The sequence below is a fragment of the Acanthopagrus latus genome, chromosome 9 (genome assembly GCF_904848185.1).
Source record: "Acanthopagrus latus isolate v.2019 chromosome 9, fAcaLat1.1, whole genome shotgun sequence".
NCBI classification, from domain to species: Eukaryota; Metazoa; Chordata; class Actinopteri; order Spariformes; family Sparidae; genus Acanthopagrus; species Acanthopagrus latus.
In genome coordinates, this window is record NC_051047.1 from 30,187,903 (window position 1) to 30,195,036 (window position 7,134).

The 7,134-nt window shown below is 45.2% G+C and overlaps 1 long non-coding RNA gene across 1 annotated transcript; it reads left to right on the top strand.

Moving 5' to 3' along the window:
* The first annotated feature begins 386 nt into the window (after window positions 1–386).
* LOC119026207 lies at window positions 387–4,319 on the top strand. Its single transcript, XR_005077070.1, has 4 exons — window positions 387–434; window positions 679–704; window positions 1,041–1,293; window positions 4,084–4,319. It is a non-coding gene; the product is annotated as an uncharacterized LOC119026207 (long non-coding RNA).
* The last annotated feature ends 2,815 nt before the right edge of the window (window positions 4,320–7,134 follow it).

Here is a 7,134-nt window from a genome sequence, read left to right on the forward strand (position 1 = left end):
GACTCAGATAAATGTTCAACTTCCAAATCAATGTTTTAAGAGGCAGTCGACCTGACCCACAGTCCCCCAGTCAGTATGTTCCAGGTCAGGAATGAGACTTGGTCCTTTAACTAATGCTGAAGTCATTTGTTGATTCAGTGGCAGGTTTCAAGCTTCAGGTCCAGATGTTCACCACCACCAGCTGGTCAGCTGCTCACATGTTCCCTGAATAATAATATGAACATTTGCCTGCTGTGATTTATCGTAGAGACTCATCATTAGTTTGTTTTAAAACATGCAAAGCACCTCCTGCTTCCATCAGTCACTCTGACACTTGGACATCACTAATGACCCACACCTGCACACACATTGGTATTATTGTATATGTGGAGCTGGAACCAGTGAACAGCAGTCAGTGAGTCTGGAGACGACCACCAACAAACACTGCTGACGAGGTGGGAAACTTCACGCTGCTCCGTTATTACGAACAAATGATGTTTTCTGTAATCTGCTGTCATTTACTTGTTGATGTCACTGAAATGTGTGTAGTATACTTGCAATAACCTTTATCTAACAGATTTAAATAACAGCATGTTAGATTAGAATAAAGTGACTTTGTACAATAATGTCACGTCACTCTGTTGCATTTTTTGGTGTGAGGTTATTAATCCTGTTTGTCCTGTGCTGTCTTCTGTCCAGATATTGTGCCTGAATCACGAAACCAGGTGAGTTGACAGAACACAGTTTGTTCTGTCTGATTACAGTCTGTAAACGATGCCTCGACTCTGACCGTTAACACTTCAACAGCTGTTGCTGCTGCTGTGACGCTGCTGTGCAGGACGGCTTCCTCCATGTTGGAGTCTCCTGCTCTTCTTTCCCTCAATGTTATCATGCCTCAACGTTGCATGCTCCTGCTCACACAACATTCTGCAAACATCTTTGGTTTCATTTCTAGAGAGGAACATAAATTACATATCAGGTGTTCAATTTGCTGTTTAACAAATTCTCACTTTTTAGATTATTGATACTGTTTTTCCTCTTTTTCCCATCTGTCCATCCAGTCGTACAAACAGACATGTCAGGCAACTCCTCCCTTGATCTTCAGCTGGATGACTGCAAATACTCCAGAACATCTCATTCTGTCTATGCAGCCATCTGCATCAGCTACACCTTCCTCCTCCCTCTCTTTATCTTCGTTCTCTACGTGGGCTACCAACGATGGAGGAAACAGCGCTCGGCTGCCACGGCAGCGATGAGCCACTCTGACATCATCACCTACCACATGGCTGTCCTGGAGATTATCAGTGTTGTGGGGTATTTGTTCTACTATTGTGGAGCCTACACTCAAACCAACAGTGTAATGTGGGTGGGGAAGTTTATCTTCTTCTTCTCCTCAACTGGACAGACTCTGTTTCACCTCCTCACCTGTGTGGAGCGCTACCTGGCTGTTGTTCACCCCGTCACCTACCTGGGGCTGAGACAGGGCGGTGGAGTCAGAATTAGAAATGTCAGCATTGGGTGCGTTTGGCTGCTGAGCTTTTGCACACAGGCTTTCTCACCGCGTGGCATTTCTGGTGACGTCATACTTAATTTCACGTACTTGATCCTCTCAACTGTTATCGTCTCTTTCTGCAGCATTTACGTTCTCTGTGTTCTGATTCGACCAGGGCCTGGGGAAGTGGGTGGGCACAGGCAGTGTGTTGACCAATCAAAGCAGAGGGCTTTCCATACGATCATGGTAATCCTGGGAGCTCTGTTAATGAGGTTCTTGTGCATCATCACTTTCATTACATTGTATTATACCAAGGTGATACGCGACAGTTTTACATGTTTGATCGGGATGTTGGTGGCCTGGTTCTGTCTACCCAGCAGTCTGGTGTTGCCTTTGCTGTTTCTACACCGGACAAGAATCCTGTCCTGCTTTAAGTCGGCCTGAGGACTGGGCAGCATACACTAGATCATGTTAGGGTTCAAACAGATATTGCATTTTTAACTTTTATAATTTGACATCCATACTCAGGAGGAAGGAAAATCCTCACAGGGTAACTGAATATTATTCATTCAAATATATAGAAAAAAAGCATGAAAATAATCCTGCTATAAAACACATGACTAAAAGGGTATAAAAAGACACTTTGTAGGTTTAAAGCAGAATAATAAAAACAACACACTAAAAACATAAGAAGGGACAGAAGTTATACATGACAAGCAGATTTAAAATGATGAGTTTTGGTGAATGTTTTTAGGATTGTGTGGACTGTACAGTCTCTGATGTGCTTGGGGAGGGAGGGGGAAGCTACTGGGAAGGTTCTGTAACCAAAGGTTCTGTCACTCCAGGTTCTGTCACCCCAGGTTCAGTGCTTGGGCCTGTGTGGTGGAGTGAGGAAATGAGTTTCAGGAGGACAGGGGCAACCTGGTCACAGGTAGTGGTGAGCAGGCGAGCAGCAGAGTTCTGGACATATTGGAATTTATTTCAGACATTGGACAATTCAGGACATGATGAAGGGGTGGATAAGGGTTTCTGCAGCAGAGAAGGAGAGTGGTGGGGGGAGACAGGCTATGTTGTTCAGGTGGAAGAAGGCAGTTCTGGTGATTTGATGACCATGTTGTCAAAGATGACTCCAAGATTGCGACTGTGTGGGGAGGAATTGTCAGTGGTGCGGGAGAAGTTGTGAGTGGTTTTGATGAGGGACTTGTGGCCGATGATGACCATGTCAGATCTGTCAGGGTTTGGATGGAGGAAGTTATTCTGCAGCCAGGACTTTATTTCAGTGAGGTAGTTGGTGAGTGTGGTTTGAGTGGCAGGGGTGATGGATTTGGTGGAAATGTAGACTTGGAAGTCGTCAGCGTAACAATGGAAGCGGAGACCATGACAGTATAGGATGTTGCCAAGGGGAAGCATATAGACGATGAGGAAGAGTGGGCCAAGCACCAAACCCTGGGGGACGCCTCAGGACAGATGAGTGGTGGAGGAGGTGCAGTTGTTGATGTGGATGAACTGATGTATTCTGATAATCCTGAGACTGAAGCCACGCCCCTTCTGGTTCCCTTCATGGACCTTACTGATCAAACCTATGTCTGGTAGTGACTGAAGAGAGACAGATAAAGTGTTGATCCTGTTGAACTGCGTCATGAATCATATGCATGATGTTTGCCAGTTTGTCATCAGACTGAAAATACGTCATTATAAAGATATCCCAGCTGACGCTGTTGTTGGTGTCATCATCTCCTAATTTAACCATTGTAGAGCAGCTCCTGTATATCAGCAGTTCACAGAACTGAACCAGAACCACAACTGCAGATGTCAATATGAACAGATTTATCGTGATGTTCATCTTGCTCAGGACCTTTTCTGATCCAGTTGGCTCCATGTTGGTTCTGGTACCATGTTGGTTCTGGTACCATGTTGATGAGACGATGTAGTTCACTGAGCTTTGATACAAAACTACATGAGGTCTGACTTTAACTACAACAAAGTGACAAACTTCAGGTGTGTCACATTAACACATTAACAAATGAAGCTCAAAAGTTAAATAATGTCAACTAACTTCCAGGTTTTAGGACTCCGTCCTGCGGCACAGGTTGTGTTTTCATCTGTGTCTGCATGATTTGTTGGTTTGTCAGCAGTTGGTTGGTTGTCTACCGCCAAACACTGGTCAGACCACACCCCCCAGGTAAAGCACTTCACTCTTCTACATCAGCGGGCCGGCTGGTACCGCCATCGCTGAGAGCAAACAAAGCCCGCTCTGCAAAGTTGCGACTCTTCTTTGTTCTGGAGCCTCAGTAGTGGAACAAACTCCTGGCCAACATAAGGACAGCAGAGTCACTCTCTGTCTTCAGCAAAAGACTCAAGACTCATTTGTTCAGACTTTACCCGCATAGCATGACTCCCTCCAACCCCTCCTGGATAAACTGACAAATCCAGGATTTGAGTCCACATGCATGTGTCTTGAAAATCAGGTGTATTTAGGAGACAGGTATCTAAAAGGTGACAGTTGTTGTCTAGATCTTCTGAGAGCTGTTCCACATATCAGAGGACATTTTGTGATGCTGCTTTCAGCCATCACTCTCTGAGCACTCAGAAGGATATTTTTATACTTTCAGGGTGTTTTCACATCAGAGACCCTCGACCGGATCCGAGTACACTTTACTCCCCCAAGTCCAGTTTACCGCATTCTGGCAGCAGTCGCAATCAGTGCTCAGATCCACTTGAAGTGGTCCGGAGTACCTGAGTACCTGAGAGCAGTCGGCATCAGGTGTGCAAGCAACGTAAATCATAAACTATATTTATTTCTGAACGTTATATATTCTATTTTGTTTCTAGCATCATTAGTCATGAATATTCACATCCAATTTATTAATGTATATCATTATTATTATTAAATTATGTAATTGTTTTCATTATAATCAATAAATTGTATGTTTGGTGAAGCACTTTGTGTGAAATGTGTTCTGTGAATCAAGTTTTAATGACTGATTGATTGATATTTAGGCTCAGTCCACACGTACACGTAATTTAAAATGTGGACAGAGACTCTCACCAATCACAGAACAGTGATATCCTGGTTATTGTCCCAGAGCATCATCACTACGAAACTCAATACAGGTAATATAGGGAAGCAGTAGAAAGACAAATTATAAAGCTGTTTTGCTGTCTACACATAAACACTGAAAACAGAGTGAAATACAGAGAAAGTGCACTTTTAAGAAATACCCATGACCGTGTGTGCAGGTGTGCTGTCTCTGTTCAGCTCGCTGACAGACTGTTTCACTGCCTCTGTCGTAATAATAATAATAATAATAATAATAATAATAATAATAATAATAATAATAATAATACATTTTATTTGGAGGTGCCTTTCAAGACACCCAGGGACACCTTACAGTGCAGGACATAAAAGTCACATTAATTAAAACAGCAAGTCATGGCAAGACATGACTAGCAGAACAAATCAATACGAGACATAAAGTGGATAGACACATGTGGGAGGGGGGAATAAAACAGTAATACTGTGAGGTGGGCAGAATACTGAACAATTACAGTGAATAGGCCAGTTTGAACAGGTGAGTTTTGAGGTGGCATTTGAATGCTGTTATGGTTTCAGACTGTTGAATGTGTGGGGGCAGGGAGTTCCAGAGCCTGGGGGCAGTGCAGCTGAAAGCTCTAGCACCCATGGCGCTATGAAACAGCAATGAAAACATACACCATGGTGATGGAGGATTGTGCCCAGGGGAGGGAGGTAGATAATGAAGAGGAGAGGACCCAGTACTGACCCCTGGGGGACACCCAGTGGAACAGCAAAACACCTTGACTTGTTGTTCCTCAGTTGGACAAAGTGTTGTCTGTCAGTGAGGTATGATGAGAACCAAGCAAGTGCCATGCCAGTGATCCCAATGTCAGGCAGACGCACCAGGAGTAGTGGGTGGGAGATGGTGTCAAAGGCAGCAGCGAGGTCGAGGAGGACACGGGTGGTAAGTAATCCAGAGTCAGCTGTGCGGAGGAGGTCGTTTGTGATTTTGACCAAGGCTGTTTCAGTACTGTGTTTAGAACGGAAACCAGATTGGAAGGGTTCATGGAGGTTGTTTGAGTCAACGTGGGACTGATATTGAGCAGCAACAACCCTCTCAAGGGTTTTAGAAATGAAGGGAGGATGGGAGATGGGCCTGTGCTGGGTCAGGTCAGTTGGGTCAGCACCAGGGTGGGTGTAATTGCTGCTATTCTGAGAGTGGGGGGTGCAGTTCCAGAGGAGAGGAAGGAGTTCATTATTTTTGTCATCATAGGGGAAATGGATGGGAGACAAGCTTGATGAGGGTAGTGGGGAGGGGGTCAAGCTGACAGGTAGTGGATTTGGCTTTACGGATGATTTCAGAAATGGTGTATTCCATTGCTGGGGTGAAGTTGGAGAGGGGAATGATGGATGGTCGGCCTGAGGAAACCATCCAAGGTGGGTCCACTGAGGAAGCGCAAGTCAAGTCCAAGTGGAGATGGATGTTGTTGAAGAATGGCAGAAAAGCATTGCACTGATCAGTGGAGATATTGAGGGGGAGGGTTCTAGGAGGCTGCAGTTGGTGGCTGACTGTTGAGAAGAGGGCTTGAGTGTTGCCTTTGCCGGTGCTGAGGAGGTTTGCATAATAGGAGGTTTTAGCAGCGGAGAGGGCGCTCTCGTAGTGGTGTACGTGTTCAGCGTAGATTTGGGTGTGCACTGAGAGTCCAGTCGTTTTGCACAACTGCTCAAGTCAACGGCCAGTGATTTTAAGTTGACAGACGTCAGTGGTGTACCAGGGAGTGGTGTGGGCAAAGGAGACTGTGCGGGTTTTGAGGGGGGCCAGGGCATTAAGGGAAGAGACAACCATTGTAGTGTCTCTCCAAGTCAGCAGTGGAGGAGGATGAGGGTGGGCTGGGGTGGGAGTTAATGAGGGTGGTGAGATCTGTGGGGTTGATGCATTTGATGTTTTGAAGGTGATGGTCCGTTTCTCTTTTACTTTGGAAAAGGGGGCATAGGCTTCAAAGATCACAACTTTGTGTCCAAAGATGGGGAACACAGCATCAGCAGGGTTACAGGGAGTAATACCAGTGCAGCAGATTAAGACTAGTATGTGGCCTTTGTTGTGGGTTGGGAAATTAACATATTGTGAGATATCAAGACAGTCCAGGAGTGAGGTGAAATCCTTTGCAAAGACACTGGAAGGGTCATCAATGTGGATGTTAAAGTCATCCAGCATGATAACATTAGGGGACATGGCACATACAGATGTTAATAGTGATGAAAATTCAGTGAGAAAGACAGCAGTTTTGGTGGTCTGTAGATGGTTACAATAATGATAGGTTTAGGACCTGTGAGTTTTACAACCAAACATTCAAAAGAGGAGTGATGGGGGACACTAACAGTGTTTACTTTGATGTTCTGATGATAAAGCACAGCGAGACCACCCCCCCACCCACCCATGTTTGTGTTGGAGTAGAATGTAGGCCTAACCAGTAGCCAGACACCATACACCGGGAGGGAGCAGGACTTGTGTTGGTTATAATCCATGGGAATATCTTGATACCCAGGAAAGCAGGCAGGTTAGCAGCAGACAGCCCCGATCAAGCGTGCTTAGCAAGGCATACCAGATCAGAATATCCAGCCGCACAGTGCACAGGGGAGATCTGAC